We start from the raw sequence: 18,449 nt of genomic DNA on the forward strand, positions 1-18,449 counted from the left end.
GAAAAATGATACCTGTTTTCACATGTGCAATGAAAGCATTTATGGAGCAAATATATCATGTAATTATCAAAGAAATGAGTAAGCAAAATGATACGTGTTTTCACATGTGCAATGATTGTGCGGGAGAGCGGAGAAAACACATTTCTTTGCATTCCTGCACAATCAACTTGTGCGGAGGAAGTACATGACTCTGATTTTAACAATCATTTAATGAAAAAAATAATAATATGATACTATTTTGTGAAAAAATTATGGGCATAACTTTAAACAGAGAAGGCAAATGGTTATTATCAATATGAGCAGTGCTTATCATCAAATGCTGCACTACAATATTACTGTTCTTAGCAGAAACATTGTCTAACTCACATGTTTGTGTGAATGTAATAAATATTCTGAGCTTAATATCAATTGTACGTTTTTTAAATTAGTTTTTAGGAAAGGCCCGATGAGGAAAACTTTATTTTTCAACTGCACATTGCTTTTCTGTGAGCGTATTGGCTGCATACGTTCTGTCAACGACGTTGGTTTTTAGGCAAAGACGAACAGTCTCTTCTCATATGAGTTGTCCCAAGTTTTAGTTTTTTGTATTGCATCAAGGGATGGTTCCATTTGTTGCTCGTCGAGTCCATTACGGGACCATAATGCAAATAGCCACCGTATTAATATGGGACCATTTGTATTTAGTTTATGTGTTCCAGCTACGGGACTAACAGTCCCTCCAATGACCATAAAGAACCTGGGACCTACAATCATAGAAAACAGTGCCAATTAATTTTTCAATAAAGGTTTTTATAATTAATATAGTTTTTTTTTAATTTTTAGTCTTGTTTTTAGTGCGATTTTTTGGAAATTTTTCTGGTGGGTGTTTTCTGGTCGAATTTATCTAAATTCCAATAGGAATTCATTGAAATCACAAGCAATTAAAGTGCCCTGGGGTTTCAGGGTGCTGAATCTATATATACACTGAAAAAACCAGTTTAAATAACACAAATTGCACTAAAACAACTCTTTAAAATTATAATTGGGTGGAAATCCTTTAGGTGATATATATTTTATTTATTTCTGTATAGGTGTTGGATAAGGCGTGTAGACTATAGCTACCAAGCTTGAATTCGAATTCGGATTCAAATACAATAGGATAAAAATTCAAATTAAAAATTTCAATTTGAAAAAAAATTGGATATTGGACATCTTATCTATTTGTGCCTTTCATTAAATTTTTCCATAACTTATTTTGAATTTTGAATAACTTTTATTAACTCTGAATAATATAACAATCTTACAAATAAAATTCATCAAAAAAAAATCTATCATCCATCTTTACCTCCAAAACTTTTTTTTTCAAAATTTAGTTGTAAGATAGATATATATATATATATATATATATATATATATATGGAAACTTATTTATGTAAGAGATGCACATTTATAAAATCTATATTCAAAACTGGTTTATCTATAATCTCTCCATAAATTAAAAACAATTTTAAATTTAAAAACTTATTTATGTAATAGATGCACATTATAAAATCTATATTCAAAACTGGTTTATCTATAATCCCTCCATAAATTAAAACCAATCAAAAATACAATTAATCCAATTTTAAATATTCTTTTTCCAAATTAAAAACAAAAAAACAATTTTTTTCCTAATTTTACTTCTACCTCCTATTTTTTTCACTCTCATTTTCATTTTTTTATATGCTATCCTCCATCTATTTTGATTCAAAGAAAAATCTATGAGCGCTAAATAATAATTATTTATTTTTATTATAACTTGTTAACTAATAAATAATAAATACACATTTATAAAATCTATATGCAAAAATAGTTTATCTATAATCCCTCCGTAAATTAAAAACAATCACTACTCCAATTAATCCAATTTCATATATTCTTTCTTTTCTTCGTTTTCAAGTTTCGAAGATCGAAAAAAAACATTTTTTTTAATTTTACTTTTACCTTCTATTTTGTTTTTGTCATATGCTATCCTCAAACTATTTAAGCGAATTGGGTAACTATGTTGTAGACTAAAAAAGTCTTACCTACAAAAGCTTGAAATAACAAACTTTTCCAATTTAAAAATTATTATATTAGTATTATTAAAATATGTGATTTCTATTGTGGTCAACTAATCTATTAACATTTTCTTTTAATAATTGTTAATAATCACAAATTTATTAACATTTTCTTTTAATGTGTTAATAATCACAATGATAACCAAATAATTTTCTTTTTTAAACACAGTGTAGATATTTGTTGCAAAATATAAAATAACGAAATTTGTTCGAATATTATTAAAATTATACTTGTGCGGAGATTTGGTTGTGCTTCACACAATAAAAGCTCTGCAAATCTATCAAATAATATATATTTAAGATGATAGGTTTTTATGGTGAGGTTTTTCCTCACGACACTGTAGTAGATTTGTTGGCAAAAGGATTATGTTTTGTATAACTGGCTAATATGACATTGATCACTGACCAATACGACGGTTGCAGGACGACAATTCCAGAGCAATTTCTTTGTGATGGTTTTTGTTTATAAATCCCTCATAGTCCAGATCTGATATGCAACTTAATTATGGTTTATAAATGATATCGGGTCAGATCTGATATGCAACTTAATTATGGTTTATAAATGATATCGGGTCTGTAGCATAATATCGGGACTTTTAAATGATTGCATGTATAAACCTACGATGCTTCCAATTCTTTGATATACTACTCTGCCTTCCACCTGCTTATATCTTCCGTCCTTGTAATCGTGGCCATGAGCTTATGATTTGCTGACGCGTCATCGCTACTTCAACATTTTTACTCGTTTACCTCCCAATTCGTTGCAGCCGGTGATTGCGAACATTGAAAAAAGGCACAAGCAATTGCGAGGAATTATGAAATTCCAGAGCCATTGAGAGGTTCTGAACCATGTTCTGAGTGCCTCAAGGGTAATTGTAAGATTTTTGAGATACACAGATCTAGATCTGCAAAACAATAAACAAGCTTGCAAGAGAAGGAAGGAAGCGAGAAAGAATTGAGAAAAGAATGAAAAATTGATTCTACAATATTAGTTTTAGAATAAATACATAAAAGCAACTAAGTTAAGCTTAGTTGTACATGCAATAACTAAAGCTAACTAAAGCTAAGTGTGCTTATCTTATGTTAATGTGTACATGTGCCACATGCAAGCAATAAGTTAACTGGAGCTAATCTAGGTGCATGTACACCAACACAGCTAGTCTAAGTGCATGTACACCAACACCCCCCCTTAAGCATAACTTAGGTGAGTGTGATGCAAAATGAATGAGTCCCGCCAACACGGCCATTTTAGGTACCCATATACAATGCACAAAAAGGAGGAAAGAGGGAAAACCCAGTGGGAAGAAAACCCCCCCTCAAAATATAATGCAAAAGTAGAGAGAAGACAACTGCTAGGCAGTCGTGCCCTTCACCCCGAGGCGATCTCGCAGGAATAAAAACTTTTGCTCAGTGAAAGTCTTGGGGAAGATGTCAGCAATCTGCTCGGAACTAGGACAGTACTGAAGATCGATGATCCCATCATGAATGAGTTCTCTAATGATGTGCATGTGGATCTCGATGTGTTTGGTACGCTGCCGCTGCACTGGATCTCTGCAAAACTTTAGCGTACTTTGATTATCGCACCAGATGACAGTTGGATGATGGACACTAATCCCAAGCTCAGATAGGAAATGTTGTAGCCAAATTGCCTGAATAGTGGCATTGACTGCTCCTCTATACTCGGCCTTTGCTGATGATAAAGCAATGGCAACCTTCTTCTTACTTGACCAACAAATTGGGCCGGATCCCAAACTAAGTACATAAACGGAAGTAGACTTGCAATCAATGGTGTCGCCAGCCCAGTCTGAATCTGTGAACCCGATGAGATTCAAAGAACAATTGGCTGCATAATGAATCCCATAGGTGATTGTCCCCTGGACATATCGAAGGATGCGCTTTGCAGCATTCCAGTGTAACTCATGTGGCTCCTGCATGTATCTGGAAACTGCTCCGACAGCATAGGAGAGATCAGGACAGGAGTGAGTGAGATAAAGAAGACTTCCCACAAGCTGGCGATACAATGTGCAATCAACCAATGGTGTGTCTTTGCCATTCTCAAGCTTTATCCCTCATAAGAAAGGTGTGGCTGCTGGCTTGCAGTCACTCATGTGAAATCGTGCCAAAAGATCTCTGCCATATTTTGGTTGAGAAATGGTAATGCCAGAATCACGCTGATGGATCTCTAGTCCAAGGAAGAAATTTAGCAAGCCCATGTATGTCATAGAAAACCGCTTATGCAATGCAGTTTTGATGTTAGTAATGACAGAAGCTGAACTACCCGTTATCAAAAGATCATCTATGTAGAGTACTATGATCAACAAGGAGTCAATTTTCTTCAGAAAATAAACATTGGAATCAGATTTGCAGCGTACAAAATTTTGAGATAACAAATAAGAATCCATCTTTGCATACCATGCTCTAGGTGCCTGCTTGAGGCCATAGAGAGACTTCTTTAGTTTGCATACCAGAGATGAATTCTGCATGTATCCCAGTGGCTGCTCCATGTAGATTTCCTCCTCGATATCACCATGAAGAAAGGCATTCTTCACATCCATATGATGCACCTCCCATCCTCTTGCTGCTGCAATGGAGAGAGCTAGCCAAATGGAATCCATTTTTGCCACTGGAGCAAAAGTCTCATCATAGTCAACACCATGTACTTGCTGAAAACCTTTTGCTACCAATCGTGCCTTATATCGACTAACATGGCCATTTGATGCTTTCTTGGTTCGGTAAACCCACTTGCATCTCACAAGTTTGCGATTTGAAGGTAGCGGAACCAAATCCCAAGTCTGGTTCTCAATGAGAGAGTTATATTCCTCATCCATGGCGGCTTCCCATTCAGGATGCCCATTTGCTTCTGCATAAGTTTGTGGATCAGATCCATGCATCATATAAGCATGCATGGGCATGGATGGCTCCATAGCTAAGAGTGCTTGCGGATCTTCCTCAAACAGAGGGATAGAGGCAGGATCATCAAGGATATCACTCATGCTGCGCCATTTTTGTGTTGAAAGTGGTCGAGAATCTTCCGAACTACATGCAGAAGTATGATCTCGATGTTCAACAACTGGTGGTCTAACAGGGGTCATAGGAAAAGACTCATCTTCATCAGAATGCTGGTCTGAAGTTTCATCTGCATACTCATCAATGAGTGGTGATGAAAATTTGGTAACAAGTTCATCTACTGGTGCATGTGAAATATCTTCGTCAAACTTTACACTCCTTTCAATAAAGAGCTCTTCAGTGTGGATATCAAGCAATCTGTACCCTTTGACTTCATCAGAATATCCAAAAAACATGCATGCTTTGCTTTGAGGCTCCAAAGCCTTTCTCTTCTCTGGAGGAATGCGGGCCCATGCTCGAGATCCAAAAATGCGAAATTAACTAACTTCAGGTTGCATGCCAGTCCAAGCCTCAAAAGGTGTTTTTCCAGTAACAGATTTATGAGGAGATCTGTTCTGGATGTATGAGGCACAATTAATAGCTTCGGCCCACAATTTCGACAGAAGAGATCTTGCATGCAACATTCAATTAGCCATCTCTTTCAAAGATCGATTTTTCCTTTCAGCCACGCCATTTTGCTGTGGAGTGTAAGGAACTGTATTCTGCAACTGTATGCCTGTTTCATCACAAAGATTCTTGATATCTTTGTTGACATATTCCGTCCCATTATCTGTGCGGAGTATTTTGATGCGTTTTCCAGACTGATTTTCCGCATGCGCTTTGAAAATCTTTAGATGTTGAAAAACTTCAGACTTGAGTTTCAAGAAGTAAACCCAAGTGAATCTCGTGTAATCATCTATAAATGACAACACATATCTTGCTTTGCTCATTGAAAGCACCGAAAATGGACCCAAGAGATCATTGTGTACAAGTTCCAAAGGTGAAGAGGCTCTCCATGCATGCCCCTTCTCGAATTTTTCTTGTGGATGCTTTCCAAGAGCACATCCATTACAAACACCATCTGAAAATTCAATGGTTGGCAATCCTTTGACCATCCCTTACTTACTACGCTGTTGCATATATTTGAAATTCAAGTGCCCAAATCTCTCGTGCCAAATCCTACTTTCTTCATTTGCATGCGTAAGTAGCAAAGTAGAATCTGATTGAGGAACAAAATCAGAAAATGTATACAGACGAGATTGATCATTTACCTTGCCAGATGCAATCTTCAAATTGGTTTGCATGTCATAAATGCTCACGGAATCTGGGGTAAATTCCACTTTCCTTCCGCTGCCTGTGTGTGTCATCTTATACACTGAGAGAAGATTCACAGAAAGCCTTGGAATATGCAAGACATTTTCAAAACTTCCATCTTCGAATTGCACTCTTCCTTGTCCAGTTGCTGCAACTGCAGAATTATCCCCCATGAGAATGGGAGGACCTAAGTATGCATGTAGAGAAGAAAAGGATTCCTTTGAAGAAGCCATATGATGTGAAGCTCCTGAATCGATGATCCATTCTTGTGGTGCAGAATGAAGAGCAATCAAAGCATGCCCGTTACCTCTTGGATCTGGTGCTTTTTCTCCAGACTTCTTTTTAGCATTCTTAGGAATGTGGTCTCCAAGATTGTGTTGCTGGAGTCTCTGCGCCATAAGATCTATAGTCTTCTTCATGCATGCAGATTCAGGATGAAAACCACGGTGGCAATAATTGCACATTGATTGCCCTTTCGTTCCTTTCCTTTCCTTTGAGCCAGATGATCCATCAGGGGGTTTGGGATGTCCTTCCTTTCTTGGATCAGGATTCTTCTTCCCTTTTCCTTTTTGATGGTCTTTGGAATTTGCCTTTCCTTTTGCATGCACAGTAAGTGCATGCGCTTTGGAATTTTTAGGTGTGCCCATTTTGATGAGCTTATCTTGCTCATGCATCAAAGACTGAATAAAAGAATCCAGTGAGGGCATCTTCCAATCTGCACCAGTTGCAGATCTGACTGTGTGGAATGTAGAGACGAATACTGCATACTCTGGACCAAGTTTTGATAAAATGGAAAGAATCAACTGATTTTCTTGCTTGGATTTGTCGATCCCGCATCCTTTCAGCTGAACCAACAAGGCTTTATACCTTGTGAAAAAATCTTGAATGTTCTCAAAGTTTCTCGGATCTAATGAGTTTAATTCATTTTCGAGAATGTGACCTTGCATTTCATCCTGTTTTCCAAACAATCCTTCCAATTTTTTCCATACTTCATTTGGAGTTGAACATGATTCAACATGAAATAGCAGTTCCAGAGAAATAGATAAACATAGGATGCTGAAGGCCTCGTCCATGCGATTGAAATATCTTGTTTTCTCCATTGCCGATGTTGGTTCAACTTCCGTTTCCATGGTTATTTGAAATAAGCCTCTACTTCTGAGATGAAGTTGAATCTTTGGCTTCCATTCAAAATAATTATATGGAGTGAGAATTGCCGATTGTGGAAACTCCAATTTAGACTCCATTCTTTGTTGTTGCTTCAATCTTCTGAACCTGCAAATAAAATTGCTTGTGCACTGATTACAAATCCCTGAGCTCTGATACCATGTAAGATTTTTGAGATACACAGATCTAGATCTGCAAAACAATAAACAAGCTTGCAAGAGAAGGAAGGAAGCGAACAAGAATTGAGAAAAGAATGAAAAATTGATTCTACAATATTAGTTTTAGAATAAATACATAAAAGCAACTAAGTTAAGCTTAGTTGTACATGCAATAACTAAAGCTAACTAAAGATAAGTGTGATTTATCTTATGTTAATGTGTACATGTGCCACATGCAAGCAATAAGTTAACTGGAGCTAATCTAGGTGCATGTACAACAACACAGCTAGTCTAAGTGCATGTACACCAACATAGCTAGTCTAAATTCATGTACACCAACAGTAATTTTGAACTCTCTAATAAGTTAAGAAGATCATTATGTATATTACTTGGGTGGTGGGGTTGCTGCTGCAGCGTCTATATCTACTAACTACTGCTCCATTTTACCTTCATTTCGGAGTGAATGACGACGCCACAGTTACCCTCAAGTAAGAAAGAGGAGGTAGAGGAGGTATTTGGAGTTAAAATCATTGCAAAGAAGAAGTCACTGCAGACGCTAGATGTTTCCGACAATAATCTAACAGGTTCCATACCAAAGGGCATATTTCGGTTGACTGATTTAAATATTCTCTTTCTTCATGATAACGCTTTCTCTCGAACAATCTCTGCGAGTTTTGGTGAGCCTATCCAACAAAAGGCTTACCAGATACCTTCGTCCAGAGATTTGTCACGGGGGAATCTGCAGATCATATCAACTAACATTAATAAATTTTCAGTGGCAATATAGCCGAGTCCGAAGGATTGCCAAAATTTGACGAGAGTTCTGCTGGAGAACAACCCGCTGTAAGGAAGTATAACAGAGGCCTTTGGAGAATATCCCCGTCCAGTATATTTGGTTTTAAGCTCCAATCATCTCTATGGTTAAATTCCACCGATTTTTGCTAAGTAAAAAAGCCTTATGCAGTTGCATATTTCCAGCAATTATTTACCCAGAATTATTCTACCGGAGATTACTCAGCTTAAGAAACTCGGCATAGAGTTCCATCCCCTTCTGTAAAGTTGCAAGAATCCTCTTTCCTCTTCCACCCTTTTGGCCTTATTCCGACATTTGTTGGCGTCCTTATAAAAGAAGGAAAGAAGCCATGAGAGTTGTCTGAAGTGAACAAATTATGCAAGGTGTCGTTGTTGGTTTGTTGTTCTGAGATTTCTTATCAGAAGGCGTGAGGGCAGTGATTGATTTCTTCTGTAAGCACCTTCTTGAAGGAAGGAACTCCTCTTAAGTTCAAATGTCAAGGGAGCCATAAATTCAAATTATAGTCTACTCAATCCAAAAAGTAAGTACTAAGAAATACTATGCCCGTAGCCCTTTAAATCAATTCCTTCCGCCCTTGCATGATTTTGAGAAATACTATGCCCGTAGAACCTTAAATCAATTCCTTCTAACCTTGCATAATTTTTTTTTATGATTTGTTTGCACAGTCAAGTTTAGCGTCATACTCAACACTTTTATTTGCATTTTGTACTTGTATCAGAGAAACTTCTGCACATATTGATTCTCTGAAACCCATATCCTTAAATCTCAGTTTTATCCATCTTGACCTGCATTTTCTATGGACGCCCAATTGCTACTTATAGATGCAATGAACTATCAACTATATACACAACTTTCCTTCCGAGAAAGGCAATGGTTGTTTTTGAGCTTGTACTAAATATGTCACAATAGCCTAGGTAATCATGTTGGTATTCTGTGAGAGTTCTTATTACAAGATTTCATTTCAATTTCGTATCACACACCATGGTTACTGATATCACACACCGTGGTCACTTTTGCAGCATTCACTCGGAATATATACATAGTGAAAATTGGTATACAAGGGTCATTGTGTGGGCACAATCAGTTTACCATATTCCAAAGCCGAGACACAATGAAATCACAGCAACAACTGCCAGAGTTGTAGAAGAATGGAAGTGTGAGCCCTAGCAAGCTCTTCAAGAAACAGTTCAAACGTGGGAAGGAGGCTGGTAGATATAGAGGTGTCTGCAAGCGTCCATGGGGTCATTTTTCCGCAGAAATTCGTGATCCCAAAACTAAAGAACGTCGGTGGCTTGGAACCTTCGACACCGCAAAGGAAGCAACATATGCTTATGATTTCGCTGCAACAGACATGAGAGGGATGAAAGCGAGGACCAAATTCATATACCTCGATTTAAAGCATTGTATCCCATCAACGCCTCCTCCTGCAGCTCTTACTGGTACTACATTTCCCGCTAATATCAGAGACCCATTTTCACACAGGCCTCATAAGCTGCAAGATTCCAGCACCACCAGTCCTGACCCGTGCATCGAACCCAAACAACAGCAGCAGAAACACCAGTTCAGTTTAAATGATGGTTACAACGCACTGGGAAAAAGTCTTATGAACAATTGCTTAAGACCTTTAAATCAAGATATTGAGAACAATAACCAGTCACTTGCAGGAGTTAGTTCCAATCCAGCCTCTCTTCCTAAAGACCATCATAGCATTAATGCCAGTCCTTGGCAGAACATGCCCCTAGTTGATCCTGTCCTACTCTCCTCAGCAAAACACACCATTGATCAAACCCATAATTCCACCATTCCATCCTCAGTTTATTCATCAACCACTTCGTCCTTGGTTACAAAAATCTCTGATCATCAGCCTGCCTTCAACAACAATATAACTACCAACCCTCTGTCAAACCTTGTTTAAAGTATTTCTTCTCTTCCATGCTTAGAAGAGCCTACTTCTGAGCTTTGCAGTTCGTTTTCATCATATGGTTATGCATTGATCTCTAATGTGGAACATCAATTCCAAAACTTTGCAGATAGCAATGGCTATTCAGATTCAGGCTTGTTGGAGTAGATAATTAGTGGGTATCTTCCAATATATGTCCCAACTAGCCCTAGATCTAGTGTTTACAGCCCTAAGGGCATGAACCATGACAAAAACCTTGATCATGGTGTTTGTGTTCCTCAGGAGAACTATTCTAACTTCACTACTACTTGTGTTGGGTTTGACAGAACTGATTTTATCAAGGCAGATCTGGAAAGGTTCATTGAAATGAATTATCTTGGTTTCTACTTCAATGCAGAATTACAACAACAACTATTAGAACAGTCACAGCAGCAGCCACAGGTAAATAATTTCAACAACGTCCACTTATTGACTTCATATCCATTCATTGAATCTTTGTTCAACATGGCACCTATTTCAAATTCTCTTAAGGAAGTTTTTCAGCCGACTCCAGAATTGTCTGATTCACAGCGGTATGACATTGCTGGTTACAATTGATATTCCTTTCCTATACTCTTTCTGTTTCTTTTTACTAACCCAAAGGTTTAAGAATGAGTTCATTATCAACTCTACAACTCACTTTTTGCACTAGAACTAACAGGTGACAAGTTTCCATCATAGACATTTTTGTGTCATTTCAATTACCCCCAAACCATGAAATGAAAGGTTCAGGCTATAACATTTTCGGACTATTCCAATGCCCTTTGCATCATTTCATTGTTCCTAATAGAAAGTTGTACATAAAAAAATCAATCAATAACTAATAAAAAGAAAGACTTACAAACTAATAGGGACATGTAGCATTTAAAATATTTAAATTTTTAAAAATAAATTTGAACTATATTGGAATATCTATATATATACAAAAATTTATTACATTATATGAAATTCCATGCAATATGTATGGATACATATTCAACCATTATATATATACTTTATGAAAAATTGTTGGATACATACTTTATGAAAAATTGTTGGATACAGAATTGACTAACATTTCTATTTATTAATATCAAATGATATAATGCTTTAGGAAAACGAGAAAACAAAATATAATGAAATTACTTATATTTATAATGTGAGGTTTGACATTATAGGGAGAACAGGAAGAAGTAAACAATTAAGAGAAATATGATTTTGCTCTTTTTTTTTGCAATAAATATAATTTAAATTAAATTATATAATTTTATTTTTAATTTTCAACTTTATTATAATTATAGAAAATTTAACACAAAAAATAAAAGTTAAAATGCTTTTATTTTTTTAATTTAAATGAAATTCAATAATATTTGTATTAAATTAAATGTATAATTAATATTTTTACTAAATAATAATGACATTAAAATTATTTAGTTTTTTTGAAGACAATTTAATTGAAGGGTTCAGCTCTCAATTCAAAGGATTTGGACCAGTTCAAAACCAAAAACTACGATATGTGATAAACATGCAAAAGGTAGACTTGAAACCATGATAAATTAGAGCTTTGAAACAAATCAGGTGAGGACCCTATAGGAACTTCCAAGCTCATTTGTTCCTCACCTATAGGAACTTCCAAGCTCATTTGTTACAAAAATCTCGATACAGGTGAGGACCCTATAGGAACTTCCAAGCTCATTTGTTCCTCACCTATAGGAACTTCCAAGCTCATTTGTTACAAAAATCTCGATACTTGAATGGATCCGATATTAGGATTAATTGGAATGTATGACACATCGGGTTCTGATATGCTCCTTATAGGATTCCCAAGATTAAAAAACTCATTTAAATCATATTTAAATTAAAGTCTTGGATTGGGGCCTATGTGATTGGTTTATTCAAATGAAATCTAATCAAAGATTTATTACAACAAAGGTTTAAAACCAAGTTTGATCAAAAGCATTTTTTTAAAATAAGTGGTGGTGACGGAATCTCTCTCATTCAGAAACCGATCACGTAATGACATATATAGTCGGTTTGGGACGGGATGTTTGGGACGGGAAAGAAAGAAATGGCAGAATCAGTGATCGAATATTCCCAATTTCATGGTTTGGGGCCAGGCAAGACAAAACTATAAATGGTCCCCATTTATAATGGTGATAATAGTAAAGAGTCTAAGTTTGGTGTTGTGGGAGGCTATAGATTTGGTACTCTGGTTAATAAAACTTTCCTTTATAATAATTTACTTCTCACCATAACTTATTGAAAGTGGTGATAATCAAGTAACATTGAACAGTCAACAACTTAGTTGATCATATATCTTATAGATCTGTTACTCTGGTTAATATTTTTCAAAGTTTCCTTTATAATAATTTACTTCTTACCAAAAACAACTTCTTGAATTTCAGTGGGATTCAACTCAATGTAATATGAAATCAAGTAACATTGAACATGTGTTTCATTTCACAGGTATTGTGAATCTTTCCCATTAAATAAGTAGAGCTTTTAGTAACATTTATACCAGGAAACTTTGTACATTTAATAACATTTTATTAAAAATTTTAATTATAAATATTATATTTTATTAAATAATAAAATATATGTGGAGCACGTAATTCTATTTATGTTAATTTTTGAAATTTTTTTCAACATTAAATTTCTTTTTTAACTTAAAAAAGTTCCAGTACATTTTTTTATTTTTAAATTCAAAAAAATTAATTTCAAATTTTAGTAAATGTTAATCATTATTTTAAGAGAAATATGATTTCACTGTGATTTGTATGTATAAGAATTTTGAAACAAATTGAGTTTGGACCCTATTCGAACTTCCAAGGGTATTTCTTACAAAAATCTTGATACTTGAATGGATCCGATATTATGATTAATTGGAATGCATAACATAGTATCGGGTTATCCAGATTTTGGCATTCGTGATAGGCATTCCTATACTTGAATGGATCCGATATTATGATTAATTTGAATGTATAACATATCGGGTCTGGCGGTATCGGGTTATCCGGATTTTGGCATTCTTGACACGTGAATGGATCCGATATTATGATTAATTGGAATGTATGATATATTGGGTTATCTGGATTTTGGCATTCTTGATACTTGAATGGATCTGATATCATGATTAATTGGAATGTATGACATATCGGGTTTGGCGTATCTTGCAGTATCGGGTTACTCGAATTTTGGCATGGCAATATGTTTATAAACTTAGATAGTTGATATGTCTCTGATAGTTCAAGATTTTGATATGCTTTTTATATATTTTATCATATGGTTTGTATGTATATATGTAATAACTTTTGGGTTAAGATTTTCAAAAAAATACCAAGGTTAAAAAACCTATTTAAGTAGATTTTCAAAAGAATTCCAAGGTTAAAAACACATTTAAGTCATATATGAATAAAGATTTATTACATCAAATGTCTAAAACAAAGTTTGATCAAAACTTTTTTTTAATTAAGTGAAAAATAGAACAAAACTAATTAAGTAAAAATGAATAAATAATGATTCGAAAACCAAAGACAAAAGAAAAAGGGGTCCCCATTTATATTGATGATAATAGTAAAGAGTCTAAATGGGTGTGTTGTGTTTTTTACCACAACAATCTCACCAAAAACAATCATTGAATATACACATAATCCTATAGATTTGTTACTCTGGTTAGTATCTTTCAAAGTTTCATTTATAATGATTTACTTCTCACCAAAAACAATTTCTTGAATTTGAGTGGGATTGAACTCAATGTATTATGAAATCATTTCTATTTATTAATATGATATAATGCTTGAGGAAAATGAGAAAATAAAATTTAATGAAATTACTTGTATTTATAATGCAAGGTTTGACATTATAGGAAGAAGAAGAAGAAGTAAACAATTAAGAGAAATACAATTTGTATGTATAATTTTGTGGAGCAATTTTTTTTAATAAATATAATTTAAATTAAATTATATAATTTTATTTTTTATTTTCAATGTCCATCTATTCCTGAGCCGATTGTCGAGAGCCCTGTGTCGACCCCGCAGGAAAAGAATAAAGCTGAATTTGTGATCGGGTCTCATCCTATCATGATCTCCTCGTCGCCTTCTCCAAAAAAGCCTGCTCCTGCTTCACAAAAGGGTAAGGAACTGTTGTCGAACCCTACCCCTTTCAATTCTCCCTCTCAGTCCCCTGTTAATAGTCTCGATTGTGACATCGACCTCCTCCTCCAGCGGAACCCTCCGATTCTCGAGCCCATGACCATTCACAAGCCGTCCTTCCCATCCATTAGTCCCAACTCTGCAAAAAATATCACTGTCAGGAAAAAACAAAAAGGAGGAAGTTGTCACTTTCGCGGCAGGACGATAGCTTCTGACCTGGGGGTTACTAATATATCTCTTGTGGAAGTCCCAATCATGGAACCTTCTGTCCCGCAGCCTCTTAGAGCATGTCAGGCTGGTCAAGCATCCAAATGACCTTCTTAGTCTCTTTTAATATAAGGGGTTTGGGTGCCGCCCCAAAATTCTTAGCGCTCAAAGAGACTTTTGTTTCAGCTCATCCTTTCATCATTTTTATTCAAGAAACAATGCATTCTAGCTCTGCCTCTCTGGCTTTCTTCAGAAGGATGTTTCCCTCGTGGTATATGGTCACCACAGAAGCGGAAGGTATGTCCGGCGGTCTGGCAGTTTTGTGGAACCCGGTCTTGGTCAAAGCAAGGGATTACAAGTGTTGTGCGGGGATCCTCTTATCGACTTCGATTAGAGGAAGTCCTCAGATCATAAATATCTTAAATATTTACGCGCCCTATAGGGATAGATCCTTGTTCTGGGACAAGCTGTTTGAGTCCAAAATCCTTGATATTAAGTCCTTATTGATTGCGGGTGATCTTAACCTGACCCTCAATTCTGTGGAATGTTGGGGCTGTTGCAGAAAACAGGATCGCATGGCTGACAAGATGCGCCGGGAGTTTCTAAATAGGAATTTGGTGGATATTATTCCAGAAAAGATGATCCCAACTTGGGAAAATGGCAGAACGGGCTCAGGTTATATAGCCAAAAGAATAGACCGTTTTATCATAAATGCTAGCCTAATTGAAAGTTGGGGAATGCCAGTCGCCAGAACGGGCATGGAGCCATCCTCGGCTCACAGGCCCATCTACCTGGATTGGGTGATTTCGAATTGCAAGCTCGGCTACCCTTTCAAATTTAATGGCGGCCATCTTGTGGATCGATCTTTCAACGAGCTGATGGCAAACACCTGGCGGGACATTCACCAATCTGACGCAGCTTTTCTATATACTTTCAGGGAAAAAATCCAAGTGCTGAGGAAAGAGGCAAAGAACTGGCAGATTAAAAAGAGGAAGCTGGACTGTCAGGAGCTTTTCGGCATCAAAAAAGAATTATGTTTCCTATCCGAGTCGGGTAATTTTAATAGTTTATCTTTTGATCAGAAAATCCGCATCAGATCCCTTCAAAAAAAGAAACAAGAGCTGCTTCAGAAGGAGGAAGTTTTTTGGAGGATGAAGAGCAGAGCGACATGGCTCAGGGAGGGTGACAGGAACACTAAGTTCTTTCAAAATTTTGCAAATGCTCGTCGGGCTAAAAACTCTATATGGAAGATTGAGGATGGCGTGGGGGGTTATTTTCACTCACAACAGGACATCGTGGCAGAAGCCACAAGATATTTCCAAAATCATTATAAAAGACAGGCCAATGATGCACAAGATTTTTTATGGGTTGTGGATCAGATGCCGGTGATGTTCAATGAGGGCGCAAATGATCATTTCTATAAGCTTGTTTCGAAAGAAGAACTCCTAGCCACAATGAAAATGTTCAAGAGGGACAAAAGCCCGGGCCCGGATGGCTGGCCGATTGAGTTCTTCTGTCATTTTTATGAACTGTTCAAAGACGATATGCTGAGCATGGTGGATGCGTCCCGCATGTCTGGGAACATTCACAAGGCTTTATCCACCACCTTTTTGGTTCTTATTCCAAAGAAGGAACGATCGGAATCTTTCGCTGATTTTAGGCCGATTGCGCTTTGCAATACCCTATATAAAATAATATCCAAGGTTATTGCGGAAAGGCTGAAGGTTGTTTTAAACTCCTTCATATCTAAGGAACAGCATGCCTTTTTAAAAGATAGATTTATTATGGACGCTGTTGCTCTAACGCAGGAATGCCTCTTTTCAATCTCTTCAAATAATATTGATGCTGCAGTCCTGAAGATTGATCTTTTCAAAGCCTACGATTGCGTAGACTGGGGCTTCCTCAGAGTCCTTCTGGCTAAAATTGGGTTAAGAGCACAGGCTATAAATTGGATTATGGTGTGTGTTGAAAGCGTCCAATTCTCAGTTCTCATTAATGGCATTCCATCTTCTTTCTTTCCAGCAGAAAGGGGGCTCCGTCAATGGTGCCCTCTTTCTCCTCTTCTCTTTATATTAGTGATGAATTCTCTCAGCTCTCAGATTAATCTGGCAGTCCAGGAGGGGAGGTGCAAGCCGATCAAGATCTGCAAGGACATTTCTCTCTCACATAACCTTTTTGTAGATGTCATTCTCCTTTTCGTGATGTTATGCAAAACATCTTGGATCTGCCTTTATGAGATATTCAAAAAATTCCAATCTGCTTCGGGCCTCTCTATCAACAAAGGCAAGTCCACGGTCTATCATAATGATTCAAATCCGGAATTGGCACAATGGATCGCTGCTCTTTTTGGCATAAATCTTGCTCTGATAAAGGACGGGTTCAAATACCTTGGTTTCCACCTAAAATCAAAAGGTTATCGTGCTCGGGATTGGCAGTGGCTGATTGAGCGTTTTTATAATAAAATCTCTTGCTGGGAAATGCGGTTTTTGTCCCTGGCTGGCAGATATATTTTGGTACAGTCCGTTCTTACTCAATTGGCGGTCTATAGGAGTCATCTCTTCCTTATTCCAGTTTCCATTACTAGTAAAATGGCCACTCTGGCGGCCTCCTTTTTATGGAGCGGTAGGTCCAATCAGTCTAAGATCCATCTGGTGAAATGGGATTGCATTTCAAGACCGAAGAAGGTGGGTGGTTGGGGCTTGTTGCACATGCCTTCTTTCGGCAGAGCTCTTCTGTGCAAACCCCTTCTCCGTGGCATTTATGGGAAATGTCAATGGAGCTCATTCATTAACCAGCGTTACCTTAAAGGAAAAAGCTTGATTTTTTGGTTTCGTAGGCGCTCTCTGGGTATCAGAAGTGGCTCCCCCATCTGGCAAAGTTTCAGAAAGATTCAGTCTCTTTTCTTTATGAATTTGAGATGGAATTTTGGCTCGGGATCTGGCATTTTCATCGGCATTGATTCGACGGTGCACAATCTGGAATCGTCGATCCCCTCTGTCCTGATATCATTTTTTCTCTCCAGGGGCTATTTCACATGGGATAAATTAATAAAATCATGGTTATCTCAGTCCCCCATTTGGAAGGACGCAGCGGAATTATCTATGCCCCTCTCTCTTCGTCCTCTATGGACATCAGCTATAAACAGTTTCACTTCAAAAGGCCTCACTCAAACGGGACCAAAGGATGTTCTTATATGGTCTCTTCGGAACTCATCTCAGCCCATTGTCGTCAGAGATATCTATGCTGCAATCCTATCTGCCCACGCGCCCCCATCCCCTATCTTTCCTCTTAAATTATGGAAGGCTGCATGCCCGCTCAAAATGATCCTCTTCACATGGCTCATCTTCTCCAACAGGAACCTCACCTGGGACGTTCTTCAAAGGAAGGGGTGGCAGGGCCCGGGCAGATGTCAAATGTGCCTTTCGGAAGCTGAATCCAACTCGCACATGTTCTTCAACTGTGCCTCTTCATCAACAATCTGGTATGAATTATCTTTGATTTATGGCTTTCCTCATCAAGCTTTTTTATCTCTTCACGATGCTTTCAATTGGTGGAGCGCGAAGAATTCTTCCTGGCGCTCACTTTTTATCCTCACCTGTTGGTTCCTATGGAAGTGGCGCAATACATGCATTTTTCAGAACATCAGGAAGCCCCTCGATTCCGTCCTGATCTCAATCACGGGCCATATGCCCCCCTCAGATTAATCCATGGTCTGATCTGTTTCTATTCTTCATCTACTTGGTCCTGTTTCACACAATG

This window comes from Pinus tabuliformis, chromosome X (assembly GCF_031772625.1).
Source record: "Pinus tabuliformis cultivar Carrire ecotype Pingquan chromosome X, CPIR1, whole genome shotgun sequence".
In the NCBI taxonomy this organism is placed as follows: Eukaryota; Viridiplantae; Streptophyta; class Pinopsida; order Pinales; family Pinaceae; genus Pinus; species Pinus tabuliformis.